Source organism: Triturus cristatus, chromosome 5_1 (genome assembly GCF_964204655.1).
Source record: "Triturus cristatus chromosome 5_1, aTriCri1.1, whole genome shotgun sequence".
In the NCBI taxonomy this organism is placed as follows: Eukaryota; Metazoa; Chordata; class Amphibia; order Caudata; family Salamandridae; genus Triturus; species Triturus cristatus.
The window spans coordinates 826707192-826734528 of record NC_140587.1 but is presented as its reverse complement, the minus strand read 5'-3'; positions in this window follow the sequence as shown (position 1 = coordinate 826734528).

Sequence of the window (27337 nt, the reverse complement as noted above, 5' to 3'; positions counted from 1 at the left end):
TACCATCTGAAAACTTTCCACAACAACTGATCTAGAACTTTAGTAAGTGCATCAACACCTGGACAAGGAGTGCTTTCTGAATTCTCAAAACATCACACCTGAATGCAGCCAGTTGCTGAGCAGAGCATAACAGCTTTCCGCAACAGTTGCAGGACTCACAAAGGTTGATTTTTACTTTGGGTCCTTGCTTCTTCAAGTTTTTCAACCGCCAGTTGCAGTTCATTTTTGCTTTAAAATGGAAAAAAAATAAGTTGAAAAATCACAAAAAAACTCCCCAAAACCCCCCCCACGGTTTTTACAGTTATTAAAACAAACTGAATTAATGAATGTGTGTGTGAGTATGTGTATAATGTCTGCAATAGCGAATGACCGGATGAACGGTGTATTGTTTGAAGAATAAATGAAAATGTAAGAGTGGTACAAGGATACTGGAATGAGTGCATGGATAGTGTCTGAGTGAATGGATGAGTGCATGAGCAGTGCCTGAGTGAATGGGTGACTGCATGCGTACTAACTGAGTGAATGGATGAAAGAATGAATAGTGCCTGAGTGTATGGATGAGTGCAAAGGTAGTGCCTGCGTGATTGGATGTGTGCAAGGTTAGTGTCTGGGTGAATGGATGAGTGCATTGGCAGTGCATGAGTAAATGGATGAGCACATGGGGAGTGCTAGGTCATTGAAAGGCATGGTGAGCAAAAAAACAATGGATTTAGGTCCAGATCTCTGTACTAGGGTGAATGTATGACATTGTTCTGCATTCTGTCCATCAATTGTTTTTTTTGCCTTTGTCAGCCCCAAGTGGAACGGGTATGCCCAGACGTGGGTCCCGTGCTCTCCATGCCGCTGGAGTCAAGCTATCCTGGCTGATGAGGGCTGAAAGCCCAAAACCGGTCCTAGGATGCTTGGATACAGTCCAGGGAGGACCTGGCCTGGCAGTTCGGGCTGGACTGTTCCCATTGGGTGCAGGGTCAAGACTGATTTGCATATGGCTGGGTCCAAACTGGAATGACATGGTGAGCAAAAAAATGATGGATTTAGGCCCATATCTCTGTGCCGGGGTGAATGTATGACATTGTTCTGCATTTTGTCCATCAATTGTTTTTTTTGCATTTGTCACCCCGAATGAGATGGGTATGCCCAGATGTAGGTCCTGTGCTCTCCATGCCACTGGAGTCAAGCTATCCTAGCTGATGAGGGCTGAAAGCCCGAAACCGGTCCTAGGATGCTTGGTTCCAGTCCAGGGAGGACCTGGCCTGGCAGTTCGGGCTGGACTGTTCCCATTGGGTGCAGGGTCAAGACTGATTTGCATATGGCTGGGTCCGAATTGGAATGGCATGGTGAGCAGAAAAACAATGTTTTTAGGCCCAGATCTCTTTTTTTTTGTCCTCATCTTATCAATCAGCTGTATGCGGGTCTTATGAAGCCGATACTTCGATCTGTGGGCCCACCGGCTTACCGCACTTGCTTAGGTCGCCTGACCAGTCCCGTTAGTAAGGGATCTTGGTGTAATCATCGGACCAGCTATATTAATCTCAGGTTACGACCCCACCTGGTGGGGGGCAACCAGATGTTTGTTGAACTATCCTGCTCTACTTCGTGGTTCAGGCGAGCCAAGGCAAATGAGGCTCTAAGCCAGTCCTCGCACTTCGGGGGGAGGGGATCTTTACACTTTTTACAGACCTCTCTCTGTGCTAATAGCACTAAGTATAATACTAACCCACAGGATATTTGCGGAGCAGTCTGACAAAATAGTCCATCATCCCCGAAGAAGACCAAGGACAAATTAACATCAATGTTAGCTTTAAAAATATCTTGAAGGGTATCGCCAATCCCCTTCAAAAAGATTCCTAGTTCAGGGCATTCAAAAAAAATATGAAGGTCGTTGGCGATAGGCATCTTACACCTTGGACATTTGGGAGTTGGAGATGGGGCGAACTTGGGTATTTTAGCTGGGGTATAATAAAGTCTATTAATGATGAAGAAATGGTTCGTTTTCAGGCTTGCAGGTTTAATATATTTATATAGTATTTTCAGTGTGAAGGAGCAATAGCAGTCAGGAGAAGGCTGGAGATGAATTATGTAGTTCACAAAATAAAAAGCATTTCAAGTGGAGGTGTTTCCTTAAAATATATATTTATTTCATTGGATGCTGTTGGCATGTAAGTAAATAGAATTAGGTGGTGTATTGGATACATTAGCAAGAAGTCCTATTATTGGCTGTTGTTTAAAAAAGAAATGTAATAGAGACATGTATGTGCTTTTGAATCTGTGGAATAAACCACACCTGCTGCATCTCATTTGGAAGTAGCAAGTCCCGTCTAAAATGTGCTGTGAACTCGTGACCTACTGATTCCACTGGGTTGCTAGATACTGGGGCGGGGGGCGAGAGTGTTAAAGAGACAGAACATTATTTTTTAAACTTGAGGAATTATCACATATTTTAAGTGATGGTAAACTTTAATTTCCAATTGAGGACTATGTAACAACCTGTTGTGCAGCATTTATATTTTAAAGAACTGAAGCTGAATATAGGTTTGGACTCCCATTTTTTTCACCATGACTCCACGATAATCGCGAACATGTGGAGACAGGTACCTCGTTATGGAAGAGAGGGAAATGGTTAACAGATGCCAACCATTCACACGTGGAGATAGAGTAGTCTAAAATGAAAGCCATTATTTCATTTGCTGCCTTTCCCATGACCGTAGAGTGGAAAGTTTAATACAAATAGAATTGTAGTGGTGTTTGTAGTATTTCACAGCAATCCATTGATATATTAAGGAAATATCTACACATATTTCGAAGGCGAAGTTTAAAACACAAAATAAGTGCTTTATAAGGATTGGATTCCTGCAAGGTTAGAAAGCATACACATTTGGAGGGACACCCAGTACCTTGTTTATCAAAGATAGTGTGGCAAAGCACCTTTCATCATTTTAGGATGTAAGCTGTACACCTCTCAATAATGTGTACTTTAGTTAGTTGGCTATACTATGTGAGAATTCCTGGTTTATGTTTAGAAGAAATTAATGGATCACTTTTATATGGTACTCTGGCAGAGGTAGAAAAGGTTTGCGATGATGTGCAGTTTCATTTCTTTTGTCCAGAACAAGACTCTACGGAAAATGGAGAGTTGATAACAGGAGAAGTTGCAGAACAAGACACAGGTATTATAGTTGATAGTTTAATTTCTTTTGTCCAGAACAAGACTCTACAGAAAATGGAGAGTTGATAACAGGAGAAGTTGCAGAACAAGACACAGGTATTATAGTTGATAGTTTCGAAAAAATAGATTACAAAATGTAACACAGTGAGTCTGTTTGTATATGTTTGAATATGTTTTATATGTTGTCAACACACTTACTACAAGATTCAAACACACTTGTTTTAAAAAATTGAAAAAGAAATATGATATCTGGCAACATTTTCCTGTGTACTTATTTGTAGAGAAATGGTTTGTCTTGTCCACACAGCAAAGTAAATGTAAGTACAGTTGCAATAAATTAGAGGATAATAAAATTACAGCTAGATTTGATTTGATTGATTTTGATTTGATTTGTAAATTTATAGAGCGTGCAATTGCCCGGAGACGTCTTGGCACTAGGGGTCGATGTAAGAAAGATTGCCGAAAAGGTAATGAGCTGACTTAAGAGGTAAAGAGCCAGGTTTTTACAGCTTTTCTAAAAGACAAGAGTGAAGGGCTGCTTTTTATTATGATTTGGAGAAGTTCCAGGTCTTGGCTGTCTGCAACAGGAAGCTTCTCCCCCCCACCTGACCTGCTTGAACTTAGGTACCTGTAAACGATTTGCATGAACAGACCTCAAGCTTCTAGCTGGCTCGTACCGTTTCAGCTGTGTTCTTAAAAACTGCGGTCCTGAACCATGAAGGGCCTTGTAGGCCAAGCAGACTGATATAAACATAATCCTCTTTTCGATCTGTAGCCAGTGGAGGGCTCTCAGTCTGTGGGCGACTGGCTCTGATCTGGAAATATCCAGCAACAGCCATGCTGCTGCTTTCTGCAGACACTTGAGTTTAGTTAGGTGTTGGACTTGTATCTCTGCATACAAGGCATTGCCATAATCCAGTCTGGACAGGGCCAATGACGTAACTAGTGTTTTACATGAATTATGAGGGATAAAAGGGTGTATTCTTCAGATCATTTTTAAAATGTACCAAACAGTTGAGGACACTTTATTTATCTGGGCGTAGAATGTCAATTTATGATCAAATATGACTCCCAAATTTCTGACTTGGTTCACTGTGTTTGAGCACTCACCCAGGCTGTCTGGCCACCATTTAGGAGACCAAAAGTCTGCATCCGATCCCAGCAGCATAACTTTGGTTTTATCACCGTTCAATTTCAGGCAGTTAAGCTGCATCCATTTATTGACCTGCCTCATGCAGTCATTAAATCAGACGGCTATTTCCTCCATATTGCTTGAGACTGACACCACTATTTGGGTGTCATCTGCATATGAAACTGGCAAAAACCCACACTTTCTGATTATCGATGCCAGTGGAGCGACGTAAATATTAAAAAGGGTGGGACTCAAGGAGGACCCCTGAGGCACTCCACAAGGTGAACTAAAGGGTTTGGATGTAGAGTCTCCTAATTTAACTGTGAAAGTTCTATCTGTAAAAAATGAGGACAGCAACTTGAGTGCATCGTCTTGGACCCCCAGTTCTGCTAGACGGTCATGGAGTATCTTGTGATTCACAGTGTCGAAGGCCGCCGATAAATCCAATAGAATCAGAGCGGCCTTCCCACCTGCGTCCAGTATACTCCTAAGTTCCTCTGCTGCCATAACCAAGGCTGTCTCAGTTCCATGTTACTCCCTAAAGCTATACTGTGATTGGTCCAGAAAGCTTCTAGAGGCTAAGAAATTAGTAAGTTGTTTATTCAGCAGTTTTTTTAACACTTTGGCTGAGAATGTGATTCTTGAAATTTGTTGATAACTGCTGGGTTCCTTTGGGTCCAAATTCGGTTTTTCTAAGATTGGGAGGACTAAAGCTGTTTTCCAGGCATCTGGAAAAAAGCCTGACTGGATTATCTCTGTGAATACCAGATTTAGTTGTTCACTTAACAGTTCTGTGAACATATGCATAACCTTAGGCGGGCACGGGTCCGTTGCATCCCCAGACCTAGTTGCCTTCACTACCTGGATAATCTGTTCTGCAGAAGGGGGAGCAAAATAGAAGCCCGTTTTGGGTGTTAAGATGTCCATGTCTCGTGTAGGGTGTATAGATAAGGTGTCAGTATTGTTTTTAATCTTAAAAGAGTCATACACTGACGTGACTTTACCTACAAAGAACTGTCCAAGTGTGTTACATAGTTTTGTGCTACATTCCATCTAGCTTTTAGCAGGGAGATTGGCAAATTTTTTAACCGTGGTGTAGAGCTCCTTGAAGGAATTCTTGGCCTCGCTTATTTTTCTTGTCAAATAATTACTTTTTTCCCCTATAACTAGTTTTTTGTGGGCTGCCAATGTTCTTGCATATTCACTTTTCCTCCTTTGATCATAATTAGCTCTCCATTGTCTTTCTGCCCTTCTACACACTTTCTTTTGCACCCTAAGTTTTTCCGTGAACCAAGGTTCTGATGGATTTTTACTCCTGGGGATAACACTTTTAATAGGGGCTGCAATATTGACCGCTAATTTGATCCAACGGGATACCTTATCAATGGCTGAATTGGTATCTGTCCCAATTTCTGGGGTAGTCATGAGTAATAGTTCCTGTAGTCTTGGAAGCATTGATCTTAGCCTAGTCCTGATAGGTGACCAGCCTGTGATCAATTGTGTGAACTGGTTGTATCTGATCCACCTTGACAGTAAATAATACTGCTTTGTGGTCTGACCAGGGAACGGGCATTATTTCCGCAACCTGGCTATTCACTAAATCTTAGACTGGAAGCTCCCAATCCTAATCCTCACTCAGCGCCAAGACGCCTCAGCAATAGTGTGCTCAATAAATAATTCAGTCAGTCAGTCATTGATTGATTGAATCCTGTGGTGTAGTGAGCACGGGACCCACATCCTGGACCAGTAACAAGCATCCTGGGACCGGTTTCAGGGCATCACTCTTCATCAGCCAGGCTAGCTTGAATCCAGTGGTGTAGTGAGCACGGGACCCACGTCTGGGCATACCCTTCCCACTTAGGGCAACATATGCAAAAGAAACAATTGATGGACGGAATGCTGGACAATGCAAACATTCACCCCCAGTCACAAGGATCTGGGTTTAATCCATCATTCTTTTGCTCACCACACCACCCCAGTTTGGACCAAGCCATATGCAAATCAGTCTTGACCCTGTTCCTTGTGGGAACAGTGCAGCCCAAACTGCCGAGCCAAGCTATCCTGGCTGATGAGGACTGAAAGCCCGAAACCGGTCCTAGGATGCTTGCTTCCAGTACTGGGAGGACCTGGCCTGGCAGTTCGGGCTGGACTGTTCCCATTGGGCGCAGGGTCAAGACTGATTTGTATATGGCTGGGTCCAAACTGGAATGGCATGGTTAGCAACAAAAATTATGGAATTAGGCCCAGATCTCTGTACTGAAGTGAATGTATGACATTGTTTTGCATTCTGTCCAGCAATTGTTCTTTTGGCATTTGTCACCCCCGAGTGGGACCGGTATGCCCAGACATGGATCCAGTGCTCTCCATGCCACTGGAGTCAAGCTATCCTGGCTGATAAGGGCTAAAAGTCTTAAACCGGTCCTAGGATGCTTGTTTTCAGTCCAGGAAGGAACTGGCCTGACAGTTTGGGCTGGATTGTTCCCATTGGGTACAGGATCAAGACTGATTTGCATATGGCTGGGTCCAAACTGGAATGGCATGGTGAGCAAAAAAACGATGGATTTAGGCCAAGATCTCTGTACTGGGGTGAATGTATGGCATTGTTCTGCATTTTGTCCATCAATTGTTCTTTTTGCATTTGTCAACCCGAGTGTGACAGGTATGCCCAGACGTGGGTCCCGTGCTCTCCATGCCACTGGAGCCAAGCTATCCTGGCTGATGAGGGCTGAAAGCCTGAAACCGGTCCTAGGATGCTTGTTTCCAGTCCAGGAGGACCTAGCCTGGCAGTTCGGGTTGGACTGTTCCCATTGGGCGCAGGGTCAAGACTGATTTGCAAATGGCTGGGTCCAAACTGGAATGGCATGGTGTGCAAAAAAACAATAGAGTTAGGCCCATATCTCTGTACTGGGGTGAATGTATGACATTGTTCTGGATTCTGTCCATCAATTGTTTTTTTTGCATTTGCAACCCTGAGTGGGACGGGTATGCCCAGACGCGGGTACTGTGCTCTCCATGCCACTGGAGCCAAGCTATCCTGGCTGATGAGGGCTGAAAGCCTGAAACCGGTCCTGTGATGCTCGTTTCCAGTCCAGGAGGACCTGGCCTGGCAGTTCGAGCTGGACTGTTCCCATTGACCGCAGGGTCAAGACTGATTTGCTCATGGCTGGGTCCAAACTGGAATGGAATTGATTTAGGCCCAGATCTCTCTACTGGGGAGAATGTATGACATTGTTCTGCATTCTGTCCATCAATTGTTCTTTTTATATTCGATAAGTACAGTGCATTCCTGCCCCTTCCCTGTGATGCCGGGCAGCAGAGCTAAGTGACTTGCTGTGCTGCCCTGAAATGCAAAATTCATAAATAAGCCCCTTAATTTCAGCAGTACAACCTGTGTCCCGTATGTCAGTGTCTCCATGTATGTGTTCCTGTGTGGGTGTCCTAGTATATGTGTACCCATGTAACGAACCACAGGCCAGTGGTCCATGTGTTGTGTTTCCCTAATCAGTTTCCTTGTGTTAGTGTCTCTGTGTTGTGTCACTGTCCTGGTGTTGTGATGAAATGGCAATATCTTGGTATCAGTTTCCTAGTTTCCCTCTGTCAGTCTCCCAGTGCCTCCGTTGTGTGCCATTTCCCCAGCATCAATGGTTGTGCTCTTTGTCGAAATTTCATTGAAAATGTCCACAAGCCAATATCCCGATGTCTCTGTTAGTGTTACTGAATAAGTAACCAGTATCTTCCCAAGTGGTAGTGTCTAAGGGGTCCATTAGGATGTCATGCGGTGGCACTCACAGGCGCCATATTAGTGTGGCCAAACATAGCCCGCTTCCCATCCGCCGCGGTGCGACACGCACCGCCATCAAAGTGCGCCCGCCACCGCGGCAGTGGGAGCCAATGGAGACTCACCGCCATGCGGAATGAAATCCGCCCCGCTCCACAAATTAGGATGCCCCAAACAAGCAAACGCACCGTAGTGGAGAAACCGCCCAACCAGAGACGGCAAAAGCTTGACAGCAGAGAGCGAAACCAGAGTCCCGGTCCACACCACCCAGTTCAGACCACCATGGATCCAGCTCTACACGTTTTTCCGGTGCTGTGCCTGCTACATCACCAGCAACTCATGGACCACCGCGAGCGCCACCGCAGGTACGCAATAACACAAACACAACACACAGCACATGGGCTGACACAGGGTCCAAATCCACATCAGACTCCCTGGCGGGGACAGGAACACACCAGCAAGGGCTCCCACACATGACCCACCTGCCAACAAGTCACCCCTCCATATCCTGGACACACATGTTCCGCGACCATGCAGCAATGTCTCGGTCACGTCGACCCGCAGCGGTGAACACAAGGAAATACATGCGCACTATGCAGAAGGCAGGGCCAGCGCCAGGCATGGGCAGGGCACAAAGACCACAGGGCCACACCTCCACCCATCACACACTAGCACACACCCTGAAGAAACATGCAATGTGCCCCCCCTGTGCACCCCCATGCACAACAACAAGAGAGGTCAATCCACACCCTGCACCACACAACAAACAACCAGGGATACAGCCACTGCAGCAGTAGCTAAAGAGGAACCCACAGCACAGTAGCACACGGCCAGGGAAACACACACACCACAACACCACCACACTCAGGGGAACAAAAATGAGTACAAGCACCAAATGAACACATACAAGGAACAAACATCCAAATGGACACACAGTCTGCCAAGTTACACATACATACCCCATACTGACACATATACACATACACACACCACATGCCAACAGTAATGGAGCACAACAAATAGGAAAGCCAAAGTGGGGACACACAAATGGAAGGCCATGGAGACAAACAACAAGCATATGTTCATCACATGCAAGACAAGGAATAGAGAACAACACCCTCAGACCATCAAAGCACACATGGCTGGTACAGTCAGAGAAGTCAAACCATAGACATCACAGGGCAACAACGCAGGGAGACAGCAAGGCAAACCATGTATAGGCACAAGGATGAAAGGACGGCCCTGAAGTCAAACTGTGAACAGCCACACATGTATACAACTACTTCACAGGAGTACATCAGCAGCACAACACACAGGGCCCATTAAAACACTCCATGACTGCCAAACACCAGTCGGAATCTTCACACATACCCCCCTCTCACCAGCAGCACACAACACCAGTGTCAAACACACTGAAGGCTGGCAATACTTGCCAATCAATACACACACAAACAATCACACACCCTGGAGGTAGCCACACACATCACACACACACAGGGATGGCAGAACAAATATCTGCACAAAAACAACAGACAAACACATAACCCAACAGAAACACACACAGAACCACAACAAGAACAGACATGCCCTGTTCAGCTAAACTGTGGAAAGGCAATGGGAGCACAGACACAACAGGAGTGCACAACCTCATCACTCAGGAACAATGCACAGAAAACATACCACAACACACACAAGAAATGCACCATCACAGAACAACACATCCACATCAAACAAACAACAAATGCACAGGCAGAAAAATCACATAGCAAACACAGCAGGACATGAGGGGATGCACACCAGGCACTGCCAATGCAACATATACACACACAGCACTGCATGCACAACAAGCAGTGTGTGCACACAAGCATACCAGCCACACACAGACATCAGTGACATAACATCAACCCACACAACACCAATCAGCACAGCACAAAGACAACAGCACAGTCAGGAGGTGAAGCAATACCACAGCCAACACACATACATCCAACACAACACCAACAGATGCACAAGTCTGGGACAGAAAGGTAGAAGGAAACAACTTGACTAGAGGACTGGGCAGCACACACAGATGAACCGCATATGAGCAAACATGACTGCCAAACAGCACAAGAACATCACATACAACCCATTGGTGAAATGCCCTGAGTGACACATTGATCCTGGCCAAAGAACTGCACCACAAAGCACAGTGTCACAAATGAAGTGATGGAGAGGCACACACACATGTAAACCAAGGGGACAGCTGACATCAAAGTGAAGTGTACTGCATGTCAGTAGGGGACATGGCAGAAGTGTACCATACACAAATAGAGGGAGTGCAGACACACAATGGTAGGCATCTGAAGCACAGATAGGGGATGGTATGACAACGCACACAACATGCCATACTGGAGGCAAGAAGGCACCATGTGACAGCAATGCATGAGAAAACACAACCACAATGGCAGTAAGGAGCAGCAGGTCTTCACGGTCACCACAAACAGTAACAAGACACATGGATGATCAACAAAACACAACACTGACTTGCCAGTCACACACTCTGCATACTCACAAGTGACAAAAACAACAAGTAGGAGTCAGACAGAACTGCAAGGACACACCAACACATTGCACAGCGCACAACATACAACTCACACATGTGCATACAACCACATCCACAGGGCTGAACAATCAAAACAACAGGCATACAATTACTGGGTGACATATGTGGGTAGTTGACAATGCAGGGGCATGCATACATCAACACTCCCGACAAACTCACCCCTTCACACTGCACACTACCTGACCATCCAAGAGCACACATGGAAAGTAAGCCATGGGACTAGGATGACTGGCCATCACAAGATGACCACACACATACACCACTGGTCACACATAAAGGAAGAATACACATACATGATGACCCTGGCTATCCTGCCTGCAATACTGTGGATAGAATCCCACTCTGTGCTGGCAGTGCCCCCCAATCTGACATGTGTACAAAATATCCAAAGCGAACAAATTAAGAAAATGACAACTGCTTACCATTGAAAATTGACAGCATTGCCCCCACAAGTATCTGGGTCAGGAAGAACTGAAGACCCTGTCACCCCTGTAAAAAATGGATTAAGTGAGCAAAAACATTGACTATGTTGACGTGGCACACAGACCATGTGGCACAGTAAACCATATACACACAGCAAAAAAACTTTATTCAGTAAGGACAGTGACAAAATAGACAACAGGAGCAACTGTCTTTATTCACATATTGCACAGATAGGCACCATGAGAAGAGAAGAGCAAGGCACAAAATGCAGAGCATGTCCATGAGAAGCTGCACAGGTAAGGGCAAAACAGCAGTGAACAACAAGGCCAGTGGCCAGGGCTAAGTGCAGAGTATGTCCATGAGAAGCTGCACAAGCAAGGGCAAAACAGCAGAGAACAACAAAGCCAGTGGCCAGGGCTAAGTGCAGAGTTTGTCCATGAGAAGCTGCACAGGTAAGGGCAAAACAACAGTGAACAACAAGGCCAGTGGCCAGGGCTAAGTGCAAAGTATGTCCATGAGAAGCTGCACAGGCAAGGGCAAAACAGCAAGGCCAGTGGCCAGTCCAGGGTGCAGATCATGTCCATGAGAAGCTGCACAGGCAAGGGAAAAGCAGCAGTGAACAACAAGGCCAATGGCCAGGGCTAAGTGCAGAGTATGTCCATGAGAAGCAGCACAGGCAAGAGCAAAACAGCAGTGAACAACAAGGCCAGTGGCCAGGGCTAAGTGCAGAGAAGGTCCATGAGAAGCTGCACATTGAATACTTGAACACTGCAAAGAGCAACAAGGCCAGTGTCAAAAATGAAGCGCAGGGTATGTAAAGGAGAGGCTGCACAGGGAATACTTGAACATAGCAAAGAGCAACAAGGCCAGTGGCAAAAACGAAGCACAGGGTATGTCCAGGAGAGCCTGCACAGGGAATACTTGAACACAGCAAAGAGCAACAAGGCCAGTGGCAAAAACGAAGTGCAGGGTATGTCCAGGAGAGGCTGCACACGGAATACTTGACCACAGCAAAGAGAAACAAGGTGAGTGGCAAAAACAAAGTGCAGGGTATGTCCCGGAGAGGCTGCACAGGGAATGTGTGCGACTGTACCTTTCCATGTTCAGCAACACAGTCGGGGTAACAATGTGCAGTACAGGCCCACCTGTGTGAGAGACAGGTGTGTGAGGGTGACTACCACTCAGACTTGGCTGTCAGGCGGACTGGGAGCTGGCTGTGTCTCGGGGACTGTCGGGGCACTTGACCGGGAAGAGAGTGGACCAGCTGAGGTAGAGCTATCAGTGACTTGACAAGCCGGAGGGCTACTTGGACCAGGTGGTGTAGTGGCATGTGGAGGCGGAGTCATGCAGACGGGAGACACGGTGTGGCTGGGAGATTGTGGAGGGGTGCCTTTCCACTTCTTGGGGATCCTAAATGGCTTTCCTGCATTGGTATCAATTGGAAGTGGTATGGACACAACAGGAACATTCACCACCAAAGCTGCATCAGGTGCAGACGCTGGCACCTCCTCTGGTGATGTGCTGGATCCTGTGGAACGCTTTGCCTGGCTTCACCTCTGGCCCCCTTCCCCTGTTTACTAGGTGCCACCCCTACAGTGCCCTCCTTCCCCTGCTTCACTGGGCTTGGAATGGGAGTCGAGGTGGTGGGTGAATCTGCCTTGGAGCCCTTCCTAGGTGTACCCTTGGCATGCACCACCTCCTCGGTGGGTACAGAAACTGTATGCTTCTCTTTGCGAGATGCTTTAGGGGCAGGAGAGTCCTTTGATGGGGTTGCCTCTGTGGCATGTGTGCCTGAGGTCTGTTGCTTTGCTTTTTGTCCCCTGGTGTCACCTGACGGGCTTTTCTCTCTCCGCTCTGGGGTGGCTTTGGTATTCTGTGGGGATGGCACCTAGTAAAGTTGTTAGTCTACTAGGCAGCGCCGAGATGCCCCTGGGTGATTTGAGCGCTTTATAAATAACATAACATAACATAACATGGTGTCTGCGCTCGGGACCACTTGGGTTGTTGCTGCTGTGTGCTTCGTGTGCTATATTGTGACTTTGATGTATGTGTAGTGTGGTCACTGTCGCCAGACGTGGCCAATGCCATGGGAGTGAACAAAGGGACCGGAGCTGGACTGTGAGTATGTGCCTGTTGAAGGGCTGACGTTACTGTGGTGGACAAAGCCTGGACAGTCCAGTGCAGGCCACCCACGTCTGAATGTATGCCCTCCATGAAAGCAACCACCTGTGCCAATTGTTGTTGTGGTCTATGAAGGCATTGAGGAGAGCTGTCTGGCCTACACACAGCTGGCATAAAAGGTCCACAGAGTCAGCACTGATGGCAGCAGGTGGAACATTGGCAGGGGCAGCGGTGCCAGGGGTGAAGGACACTCTTCCCCTCTTACTGAGATGGACACGGGCAGCACCAGAGGAAGTGGCTGGGAGGGTGGGTACTGGCCACTGTGTGGTGGAAGATGATGCAGAGTCCCCATTCCCTGTGCCCGCCAACATGCATGCATCCCCGCTGGCATCAGATGATGTGGTACTTTATGTCTCAGGCTGGGATTCCTCCAGAAGACTCCTGTCCCCCTCTGAGGCGCTGGTGACATCTGTGTCACTGGGCTCCTGCGCAGCTGTTGTACTTGTTTCACCCCCATTGGTGTCCGTCTCCTGTCCCTCCATGTCCACAGGAAATTCTGCATGAGAGAGAGAGATGTAGGGTCAGTTCAGTGGCAGCAACAGAACAAATATATGCAAGCAATGCATAACAAAAGATGACTACATCTACATGTTGCACACCACCCTGTGCAATCTCATTGTGCTAACTCACTATATTGACTCAAACAGTGCGTGGGAACTGGAAATTCAGGCATAAGTGAGTCATGTGAGGACCACACAGCACAACACCCTGCTAGTGGCTCCGTTGAACCAGACACACAACTAGCTCTGAGTACACCTAGGGACATGATGGGGGCACACTACTTGTTGCCACTGACAGATCTGGATGGAACAGGAGGGGACAACACAGACACAGACCACAATGGCCATGAGCCCATGCCACCCACCATGTTGTACTTTGGGGCCCAAAGACTGTTGCACATTGTTATCAGATGTCTAGGCCTCCAAAATCTGGGTGCATGCAATGGACGCATTGATGAAGGCACAGTCAGATCGGGCACACTGCCGTTCCCTTCCATGGGATACCCCAGACTAACCCCAATGCAGAAGAAACCTGAAGAGCACGACTCAGAATGCAATGGGAATGCACAGCATTCAAATTACCTTTGTAAGTACAGGTAAGGCAAATGCGTAACACCGGCACCCAGCCCAGCAGCCACTTACATGCCGCTGCATCACACTACCAACATCACATAGGCCAGCGCTGGCACAGGCTCTGTACACATGCAGCCACTCCCAACCAAAGTCACCCTCCCCGAATGCTCACCCCTGGCTTGCTGCTGATGCTCCTTCAAACGTGCATCCAGTTCAGGCTGTGTCACCGCCAAGATGCGTCCCATTAGCGGTGTCATGCTGCGCTGTGCCAAATGCCCAGTGGGAGGAAGCAGCCCCAAGGTCATCTTCGCCATGTTCTTTGCCAGCCGGCTGATGACGTCCCACCTCTTGTGGCAGTGGGTGCGCCGTCGGTTTGAGACCTCCAGAGCTTGCACCTTGGCCCCAATGGCCCTCCACATGGCCTTACGCTGGTGTACCTTGAGCTGCAGGCATGGGAGACAAGAGGGGGAAATGATCAGTGAAACAGTGTTATGTACCGACATCTATCAGTATAGCAGCAAGATACAGACACATCACAAATCCAATGAAAAGTCGATCAGAGACTAGAATACATCTCACATGGTACATCTGCATGGGAAAAGCTGATGTAAATGCATGCAGGTGTGAGGGGGAACACGGTCCCTGCACATCTCACACACATGCAGGATGCCAGCACTGAAACCCCTATGTAGCCTGCCCACATCTCCAGTCCATTGTTGGGTTGAGCAACACATACATCACATATCAACCTGTATTTGGGGATAGACTCACTGTGTACAAGACTGCGCAGCCCTCAATGTCCCTACCCTGTGAACAGATAACTGTGTCATGGATGTCACATTGAGGGACATGATCTTAGAAATCCAAAATCCTCATCACAAGGCCGGTTGTGTGCAATCTACAGCACTGAGATGGCCCATACCTGCAGTGCAATGAGAAAAGACTGATGTAATACTCTGTAAGTGAAGTGATGTGTCGTTGTCTTTGTGGGCGGGGACTGTGCAGGCCAGCTGGGCTCACACTGAGATGGACAACAGGGGTACACACAGCCATTCAGCCAACCAATCACTGTCCTGACTCCTGCATGAACAACCTTCTGCGTCACTGTAGGGCTGACAACACAACACAGGTCACTCATACATTCATGTGCAGGCAGGCAACCCTGTGGCATTGGGTACACACACCTTACCCCTGGAGACAGCATGTTAGGCAGTGCATGACACAACCCCACACAGTCCAACTACATGTTTGCCCCACCTGCCCTCCACCACACTGTTGACAGGGGGAGCTCCTCACTCCTGAAGGGACTGGCACATATTTTCTCTGTCCTTGCCATCACTGTGGACATGAGACAACAGCAGCGGAATTGGGTGGTGAGGGGTCTCTGGCAGAAGTCCCTGGAGGCAGCAGCAGGTGAGGGGTCTCTGGCAGCAGTCCCTTGAGGCAGCAGCAGGTGAGGGGTCTCTGGCAGCAGGCTCTGGAAGCAGTGGAAATGTGAGGCTCCCTCCCACACATATTTAGCCTCCTGGGGTCGTTTCAAAGGTGCCAAGCTGCAGCAATTGGTGGTCCACGTCTGCCTCTTTCAAATGCATCCAATGACCGCCTCCACGGTGGTGGAGCACACCTACCGCGATTTTCAAAATTGCATCATACCACCGCAATCAAGGTTCCCATTGGCTGTAAGGGCATTCTCCATGGCGGTGACACACCGCAGGGGCCCGATGTGCGCTACCAGAAATTTGGCGGCGGAGCATGCCCACCACCATTTGAGCATGTCTCCATGCCTATCACTACTGCACTTGTGTGACTGGGGGTGCTGGTGACACACCGCTGGGACCAGGCGCTAGCTGCCGCGATTTGGTTGGCGGAGCATGCCCACTGCCATTTGGGCAAATCTCAATGACTATCACTACTGCACTTGTGTAAATGGGGGTGCTGGTGACACACCGCTGGGGCCAGGCGGTAGCTACCGCGATATGGGTGCCATACATTGACACGAGGTACTGGGATTTTGGTGGTGGAGCATGCCCACTGCCACTTTGGCATATCTCAATGACTATCACTACCGCACTTGTGTAAATGGTGGGGTGCTGGTAAAACACCGCTGGGGCCAGGTGGTAGCTGACGCGATTTGGGTGGCGGAGCATGCCCACCACCATTTGGGCATGTCTCCATGCCTATCACTACCACACTTGTGTGAATGGAGGGTGCTGGTGACACACCGCTGGGGCCAGGTGGTAGCTGCTGCGATTTGGGTGGCGAAGCATGCCCGCCGCCATTTGGGCATGTCTCCATGCCTATCACTACCGCACTTGTGTAAATGGTGGGGTGCTGGTAAAACACCGCTGGGGCCAGGCGGTAGCTGACGCGATTTGGGTGGCAGAGCATGCCCACCACCATTTGAGCATGTCTCCATGCCTATCACTACCACACTTGTGTGAATGGGGGGTGCTGGTGACACACCGCTGGGGCCAGGTGGTAGCTGCTGCGATTTGGGTGGCGAAGCATGCCCGCCGCCATTTGGGCATGTCTCCATGCCTATCACTACCGCACTTGTGTGAATGGGGTTGCTGGTGACACACTGCTGGGGCCAGGCGGCAGCTACCGCGATATGGGTGCCATACATTGACACGAGGTACTTGGATTTTGGTGGTGGAGCATGCCCACCGCCATTTGGACATATCTCAATGACTATCACTACCGCACTTGTGTAAATGGTGGGGTGCTGGTGACACACCGCTGGGGCCAGTCGGTAGCTGACGCGATTTGGCTGGCGGAGCATGCCCACCACCATTTGGGCATGTCTCCATGCCTATCACTACTGCACTTGTGTGACTGGGGGTGCTGGTGACACACCGCTGGGACCAGGTGGTAGCTGCCGCAATTTGGTTGGCGGAGCATGCCCACCGCCATTTGGGCATGTCTCCATGCCTATCACTACCGCACTTGTGTGAATGGGGGTGCTGGTGACACACCGCTGGGGCCAGGCAGTAGCTACCGCGATATGGGTGCCATACATTGACACGAGGTACTGGGATTTTGGTGGTGGAGCATGCCCACCGCCATTTGGGCATATCTCAATGACTATCACTACCGCACTTGTGTAAATGGTGGGGTGCTGGTAAAACACCGCTGGGGCCAGGCGGTGGCTGACGCGATTTGGGTGGCGGAGCATGCCCACCACCATTTGGGCATGTCTCCATGCCTATCACTACCACACTTGTGTGAATGGGGGGTGCTGGTGACACACCGCTGGGGCCAGGTGGTAGCTGCTGCGATTTGGGTGGCGAAGCATGCCCGCCGCCATTTGGGCATGTCTCCATGCGTATCACTACTGCACTTGTGTGAATGGGGTTGCTGGTGACACACTGCTGGGGCCAGGCGGTAGCTACCGCGATATGGGTGCCATACATTGACACGAGGTACTGGAATTTTGGTGGTGGAGCATGCCCACTGCCATTTGGGCATATCTCAATGACTATCACTACCGCACTTGTGTAAATGGTGGGCTGCTGGTGACACACCGCTGGGGCCAGGCGGTAGCTGACGCGATTTGGCTGGCGGAGCATGCCCACCGCCATTTGGGCATGTCTCCATGCCTATCATTACTGCACTTGTGTGACTGGGGGTGCTGGTGACACACCGCTGGGACTATGCGGTAGCTGCCGCGATTTGGTTGGCGGAGCATGCCCACCGCCATTTGGGCATGTCTCCATGCCTATCGCTACTGCACTTGTGTGAATGGGGGTGCTGGTGACACACCACTGGGGCCAGGCGGTAGCTACCACAATATGGGTGCCATACATTGACACGAGGTACTGGGATTTTGGTGGAGGAGCATTCCCACCACCATTTGGGCATATCTCAATGACTATCACTCCGCACTTGTGTAAATGGTGTGGTGCTGGTGACACACCGCTGGGGCCAGGCGGTAGCTGACGCGATTTGGGTGGCGGAGCATGCCCACCGCCATTTGGGCATGTCTCCATGCCTATCACTGCCACACTTGTGTGAATGGGGGGTGCTGGTGACACACCGCTGGGGCCAGGCGGTAGCTGCTGCGATTTGGCTGGCAAAGCATGCCCGCCACCATTTTCGCATGTCTCCATGCCTATCACTACCGCACTTGTGTGAATGGGGTTGCTGGTGACACACTGCTAGGGCCAAGTGGTAGCTACCGCGATGTGGGTGCCATACATTGACATGAGGCACCACAATTTTAGCGGCGGAGCATGCCCACCACCATTTGGCATGTCTCCATGCCTATTACTACCGTACTTGTGTGAATTGGGGGTGCTGGTGGCACACCGCTGGGGCCAGGCAGTAGCTGCCGCGATTTGGGTGGCTGAGCATGCCCAACACAATTTGGGCATGTCTACATGCCTATCACTACTGCACTTGTGTGAATGGGGGGTGCTGGTGACACACTGCTGAGGCCAGGCCGTAGCTGAAGCGATTTGGGTTGCAGAGCATGCGCACCGCCATTTGGGCATGTCTCCATGCCTATCACTACCGCACCTGTGTGAATGGGGGTGCTGATGACACACCGCTGGGGTCAGGCGGTATCTACCGTGATATGGGTGCCATACAATGGCAATGGCCATCTGGCAAACATCAACAGTGCACAGTGCCCATATGATCAATGGCACATCATTGGGCACACGATGCCATTTACACTACTGGTGACTACACATGCCATGTTTGTGTATGTGATTTCATTGATTGGCCTGTACTCCCCCACCTGTCACTTATGAATTTGATGGTCGTGTAGGCAGGACAGTGTTGTTCTGGACTCTACAATGTGTACACATGTCAATGCCTTGAGGTGCAGTGACAATCACAGCAATGTTCGTCTCAATGAATGATGATCTTTTTTGCATGTCCTCTTATGTCTGATCATGCACACAATCGTCATTTCTGCTCCGACTGTGGTCATTGTGTTGTGGATAGGCCTGGGCCAAAATTCCGTTCCGCTCGCGGAAATTGGGTTAATTTGTCATTTTCGCGTTCTGCGGAAAGCGCAAAAATGTCAAAATTTCCGCAATCCGCATTTTACCGGTAATTTTTTTCTTGCTCACACTTTAAAAAAATCCATTCTCTCGTGCGCGCGATCGCCTTACCTGAATCCCCGCGTTCGCCGACAAGTTTTCCCGATCCGGTCGCGTTCTCCACGAGATGTTGGATTGGTGGTAGCCATTTGCGCTGCCTCGCGACAGTTCGCGCCCGCATTAACGTCATTTGTGGCGCGATCACATCATTTGTCGCGCGATCACGTCTTTTTTCTCGCGATCATGCATAGCGAGAGTGTGAGAAGATTGAGATCACGAACACGTCATTCTCCACCGCGAGCGAGAGCGTGAGGACGTGGGCACGTCATATCGAACGTGAGCGGGCGGGACAAGTGAAAACAAGATGGCCACGCCCGTGAGCCACCGCATGGGTAAGTTGGCGAGCCGCGATCACACAAAAAATACTGCAAACAGGCGGGAAAAAAAACTTCCGCGTCTTCGCGATATTTCTGGCGTGTTTGTGGAGATTTTCAACATTTTTGCGATAGTTTGCAAAAGTGAATTTCGCAAATTCTGCCCACCCCTAGTTGTGTATGTGTGCCAGGTTCAAATGACGCATGAAGGTGTGACAGGTACAGCAGCTAGGTATGAGACAGTGGGGTTAATTTGTTACACATATGCTGGATGCTGTACTCCCAGGCGTGCCCATGTGAAATGTGGCCTGATCCCTATGTGCGTTCACATTGACCAAGGTTGTGTTTGAGGTACTTGTTTCGGTAAGTTGACAGTGTACCATTTGTGTAGCTGAAGGTGTCCCTACATATAAGCTGGTCTGTAACTTAATTTTGATGGCAGTCATTGTTGTTGTTGTGTCATCTAGAACATGAGATGCTGTGCCCATCTCATGATGTATTGCATTGACATGTGTCCACTTTCATCTCAACTAGGAGGAGGCCAAATCTGATTCATCACTTGACAGTGCTGGAGGACTTGGAGGATGTGGCGATCATCTGGATAGAGCCACCCTAAAAACCCTTTGTGATATGTTGGAGCCCCACCTGCAGCCTTGCAGGACATATCCAACAGCTTTCACCCCAACTTATAAGGTGATGGCGGCCCTGCATTTTTTTGCCACTGGATCGTTCCAGCAGACAGTGGCCAGCACTGGTGGGATGTCACAACCGATGTTCAGCATGGTGCTGCATGATGTTCTGTCCATCATGATGATATACAAGGACAGATATATCCATTTCCCCAGGGGTGCTGAATTGCCAGCTGTGAAGGGAGATTTCTATCCGCTTGGACACATCCCCCATGTTGTTGGTGCCATTAATTGCACGCATGTCGGGCTTGTTCCACCACAGACAAGTGAGCACATTTACAGGAATCGCAAACATTACCACTCCATAAATGTACAAGTGGTGTGGCTGGCACATATGATCATCTCCCACGTGTGTGCCAAATTCCCAGGCTCAGCCCATGACTCCTACATCCTGCAGAACAGCATCATGCCCCAGCTGATGACTAATCTGCTTTCCGAGCGTGCATGGATAGTGGGTGAGTATGCGTAGTCATATGGCGTGCTGGGTGTGTGACCTGCTACCCTCTGCCTCAGCCACATTGCAATGTCAATTTGTGTTTGTCATACCTAGGTGACTCTGCATATCCCAACCGTCCCTGGTTGCTGAGCCCACTGCGTAATCCCAGGACCCCGGCTGATGTCTGCTACAATGAGGCCCATGGGAGGACACATCGTGTGGTGGAGCGTACTTTTGGTCTGCTCAAGTCACGGGTCCGCTGCCTGGACAAGACCGGAGGTGCACTGGCATACTCGCCTGGGAAGGTGTGTCAGATTGTAGTGGCATGCTGCATGCTCCACAACCTAGCCATTCGCAAGGAGATTCCCCTGCCCCTGGATGATGATGAGGACCCAAGGCCCTCGCCTACAAACCAACTTGTGTCCAGTGATGAGGACAGTGGAGAGTAGGAAGGTATTGACCTGCGTCAACAGCTCATCACCCGCTACTTCACTTGAAGGTGGGTGACAATGTACAACATACCCATTGTAAATGTAAATGTAAATGTAGTGCTTATATAGCGCACGTATCACCCCCAGAGGGGTCTCAAGGCGCTGTACACATACCACTGTGGAACCCTTCCTGGCCTTTCCCTGTGAAGTGCCCACTCCTGGGCACCCCCAAGGTGAGGCCAGGCATCCTAGCGCTGTTGGGGCCGTTGTGGAGGTTAAGCAAGCTATTCCCCAGAGTTGCAGCGTGGGACCTATGATTGAATAGGCACCGAGGCGAGAATTAACAGGTCCGAGGAAATTAAGCCCAAGACCCGCCGAGGCAGGAATTGAACCCTGGTCTCGGGCCAGAACTCTGCATCAGGGTCTGCCGCTCTAACCATTGAGCCACACTCCTCCATTGTCTGATGATATTGCTGTTGTCATGAAGGGGTATGTTGGAATTGTAACAGCAGCCAGTTGTAGACTCAGCAGTGGTTGGCAATGTTTCTGGGACAGGTCATTTAGGAACATCGACACAACGTGTATGTTGACACTTGCTGCCCATTGTGACGTGTGCATGTTGCCTTATCTTGATGGTAGGTTTTGTGTGATGTCTGTGATGCCACACCCAGACCAGTGAATGTTGTTCTGTTGTGTTTCCCTAGGTGCCTTCAACTTCTCCTTGCCTACAATCAGTCCATACTCCTGGTACATTGTGATCATGTTGAAGACTGTACACCCGGCAATAATGACCGAGCAGACACAACAACATGTGTGTAAGGATTCTTTATTTACAATGGTGACATGTGAAGGGGGTGTACATTTACATTGAGGTGGTGGTGGAGCAGTGAGTTGACAGTTATGGTAAATGAGATAATCGAGTAGTCACCACATTGATGTGGTGACCCAGTCCAACATACAGATGCCATTCACAAGGCAGTGTTGGGAAGGACAGTCCAAAAAGTCAATGCAGTGGTGAAGAGGGTTGCCATTAGGGCTGGCTCCGTGACTGGCGTTTGGCAGGTGCTTTGCCTCCAGATACTCCCAGGGTTTTCTTAGGACGGCTCCTTTGTTGCTTGGCAGGTGGTGCCCCTGCTGCAGGGCCAGTGGGGTCTGAGGACTCACCCCTCTCTGTGGGCGCAGGGGAGGATGGTGAACTGTCATCCTACGGCCCACCAGAGGGAGGTGGAGGTGTTGGTTGTGGCGTAGGCCTGTCCCTCAGTAACGCCACTTGCCCAAGAGGTCCACAATTTGTCCCATGCGGGTGTCGATGGACATCATCTGCAGGATGAGCTCGCGTAACAGTTCATCCGACCGGCCCGTTCGTCCCTGGGCCTGTTCATATGAACCAAGGACTCTGATGATGTGGTCCAGGAATTGGGTCCCAGCCTCCTGGTGCTGTGGGTGACCCTGCCCCTCCCACCTACCCTGCTGCCATGGACCTGTTGCCTCACCACTGTGGGCACCCGCATCCTCTCCCTGCTGTCCTCAATCAGTGGTGTGGGGGTGGGGTGGTCATCAATGTGTCCAATTGTTTAATCCATGGTCGGTTGAATGAATAAAAAATAACAACCGAGTAGTGTGTATCCCTCGATTAATCACTGGTTTTGAACACCACGGATCATACAGCTTCCGTTTCGGTATTCACTTTCTCCAGATCATGATAAACCTTTCCATGAGTTTTTGTCATGAGTCGTCTAAACTCGTGACAAAAACTCAGGGAAAGGTTTATCATGATCTGGAGAAAGTGATTATTGTTTTGTTTTATTAATTCGACCAACCATGGATTCAACGATTGGACTCATTGATATTTATTAGCCTTGAGAAAGTCCGTTTGGACGAAACACGTGTCGGCTGTTTTGTACATATACTTTGTTTATAAAAGAAAAAATAAAGAAGTATGGAAAGAAAATCCTGACGCAACTTGTGGACTCCAATTGATGTACGCAAATAAACGGTGGAAGCCAGCTTCACTGGTTTAGAAATAATTAAGTGTGCCTCGGCAAGTGCGTGACAAGTATGCAGGTTGCTCGTGTTGTCCTCTGCAGTGAGTTCTTGGTCACCTGTGGGTCAGATGGGAAATGGTCATTGTAGTGCACCCCGCAAGCTTTGTTTTAGCTGTGTGTCATTCACTGTTTGTATGCTACACAATTGACTGATCATCACATTGTTTTCTATGTGAACTACTGTGCCTCCTGACAATTTGCAGTGGTACATGCATTACTTGTCCATAGTGTGAGGTGTCAATGCATACCATGCACCACATGCATAATTTATGAATACAGGGACCCGTTGCCATCTAGGGACTGGCACAACGTGGTATTTAATTGAGGACTCTTTGTTGATTTGTCTGACCTGGCAGATGTCACATCTGGCCATGGACTGGCCATTGTCATCTCCTGCATAACTTTGTCCTATCATGTGCATATCTTGATTTATACCACCACATATGCTTTCTTATTTTTCGAATGGTCCTTTTTTGCTCTGGACCCATGGCGATGCACATGTGCTGTGCATGATTGTGTCCAGACTTTCTTCTACATGTGCATTGGTGTGTCACAATTTTGCAGCTGTGACAGTTTCCTTTGCTTACCTGTGTGCACACTGTGCGAGGCAATAGGGTTGGTGTGCATATTTGTGCAATGAGAGGGCTGGTGTTGTCATATGGCAGCATTTCTTTTGTGACAAATGTGTGGGTGCACATACTGGCTACTTACCTGTTATGTTCTCACACTTGGCTTTGTAATGTGACACATCTGTGTGTGCGTGGTGGAGGCTTACATCCTGCTCAGTGGTGTCATAAGACCGGATAATATGTCTACCTACCTGTTAGTTTGTTTGTGGTAGGCCTTTATAGGCCACTTGCATCTGGGTGGTATGGAAAGCTCCATCTTGCTGTACTGGGGGACAAGGGTACATGGTGGAAGTTGTGGTACAGGCTTCCCACCCACAAACACCCTCCCAGGGAAGTTGGCTACCTACCTGTAAGTTTGATGAGGGTAATGTAATGGCTGGCACATGCTTCTGGGTTGGATGGGTGGAGGGCTCCATCTTGCTAATCTGTGGGACAGGGTGCATGGTGGGAGTAGTGGTACAGGCCTCCTACCCACAAACACCCTCACTGTGAAGATGGCTAACTACCTCTAAGTTTTTTTGGTGTACTGCAATGGCTTGTAACTGCTTCTGGGTGGGGGAGTGTTCCATCCTGCTGAGGTGTGGGCCAGGGTGCATGGTGGGAGTAGTGGTACAGGCCTCCCACACCAAGACACCCTCCCAAGGAAGATGGTTACCTACCTGTAAGTTTGTTTGGTGTACTGCAGTGGCTTCCAACTGCTTCTGGGTGGGCAGTGCCCCATCCCGCTGAGGTGTGGGTCAGGGAGCATGGTGGGAGTAGTGGTACAGGCCTCCCACCCACAAACACCCTCCCAGGGAAGATGGCTACCTACCTCTAAGTTTTTTTGGTGTACTGCAATGGCCTTCAACTGCTTCTCGGTGGGGGAGTGCTCCATCCTGCTGAGCTGTGGGCCAGGGGGCAAGGTGGGAGTAGTAGTACAGGCCTCCCACCCCCAGACACCCTCCCAGGGAAGATGGCTACCTACCTGTAAGTTTGATGTGGGTTGTGTAATGGTTAACACATGCTTCTGGGTGGGGTGGGGGAGGGATCCATTTTGCTAGGCTGTGGGACAGGTTGCATGGTGGGAGTAGTGGTACAGTCCTCCCACCCACAAACACCCTCCCAGGGAAGATGGCTACCTAACTGTAAGTTTGATTGGTGTACTGCAATGGCTTGCAACTGCTTCTGGGTGGGGGAGTGTTCCATCCTGCTGAGGTGTGGGCCAGGCGTGCATGGTGGGAGTAGTGGTACAGGCCTCCCACACCCAGACACCCTCCCAGGGAAGATGGCTACCTACCTCTAAGTTTTTTTGGTGTACTGCAATGGCTTCCAACTGCTTCTGGGTGGGGGAGTGCTCCATTCTGCTGAGGTGTGGGCCAGGGGGCATGGTGGGAGTAGTGGTACAGGCCTCCCAAACCCAGACACCCTCCCACGGAAGATGGCTACCTACCTGTAATTTTGATGTGGGTTGTGTAATGGCTGACACATGCTTCTGGGTGGGGTGGGGGAGGGATCCATCTTGCTAGGCTGTGGGGCAGGGTGCATGGTGGGAGTAGTTTAACCAAGGTTTGCGTTTAAATGTACCAACAATTTGAAAGATATGTTGGTGCACACTAGACCCAAGAAGAGCAACATCCCTAACCAGAGGCAACTGTGGGATCTCCCACCCGTGACAGGACACTATCCCTGTGGCTCTTGTACCGTGTGCACACAGACCAGACACACCAAACAATTGGTTCTATCAGACACATTTACATGGACGCTAATCAAACACACTAACTGTAACACCTCATGTTTTGTGTACATGCTGACCTGCCCTTGTGACAAGAGGTATGTTGGCATGACCATGAGGCCCGTTAAGGTCAGAATCACTGAGCACAAGAGCAATATTCGTTGCCATAAAACTACCACCAAACTATACACCCACTTCCCTGAACTCGGACACCCCCCAGAGATTCTACGCTGGGTCATCCTAGAATCCCACCAACAAATAACACAGACTGCCTTGTTTAGGATTGAACAAAGGTGGGTGTTCCGTCTTGACTTAGCAAATGACGGCCTGAATGACGCCATACCCTGGAGCACCATTAATTAATCTGATAAATACAACGATTGTCCGCAACTTTAACGAATGAGTATATCAGCTTAGGACTCCACGCTAGTCTCTCACCTCTTAATACATCTCTGCCACATGATATCGACATCAGGCTAGTCAGATATGGAGATTAGGCTATGTTAGGACGGTATATCTAATAACTAACAATAGAGTACAATACTACACTCTAAGATGGCCGACATACGAATCACCCAATCGGCAGTCACCAGCAACTTATGCACGAATTTAGCGCAGTGCTGCGAGCGCTTTTGCACTGTATATATTCTTGTTCACATTGTTGATAAAACCGCGCCACTCAATGCCAAATTTGAAGCCCTTGATGCGCATCCACATCAAGGTAATAGCCAGAACTATAGACTTTCACCACATTCAAAGATGACCTCCATGGTTACACTGTAGATGATACCACACCGACATTTTGGGGCGACATACGCCCCAATCCAAAGGCACAGCACACTAGTACTTTGATCCTTTCATGATGTGAGAACAAATTAATCAAATTTTTTGCTGACACCATCACACCACACACCAGGTGCAGCTGATTTACCATGCTTAGCGGCACCAGGAGAGGGTATTTAAGACAGGAACCGGCAACCTGTCTTTTCCTTCCTGATGTAGCAGAGTGGGTAGGTGAGCCAGACTACTCTGAGCAGGAGCAGGTGAGTATGGATTACGTGTTGAGACTATGCCTAGTCACAAGCTTTTAAGAGAGGTAAGAGGTTCTGGGAATTGCTGACAAGTTACCGCTGGTCTTTGGGAAGGGTACGCTGACTCTGATGTTCTGTAGAGCTCTGCACTAATACATAGCTTCGGCACTGTAGGCGCTCTTAACACACCGCACGATTGGCATAATGTCGGAGCGCATGATGAAGGCGCCAGCAGCTACGCAGGCAGGTCTGGGGCACTTTTGAGTCTGTTTAATAACCTTGTCAATGATACCAATTTCACGACTATGGGCTTACTTTAACCTGAACCATGCCCACTTTCACTTTTAATGCTCTAGAGTCATGGCCTTAGCAACTAAACGTTGCACCTACAAGCCCACACCCAGCATACTTTGTTGTTTGTTTTTTCCTTTTAATAAACAGCGACACTACGTTGAGTGTCCATATACTCCGCTGCGGTCTGATGAAGCAGCACTTCAATCCTTAAGAGGTGAGCTGATACACACTCACCATGATGTTCAATTACTCTAACTTGTTACACAGAGGTTTTTATATTCTAAATACAAA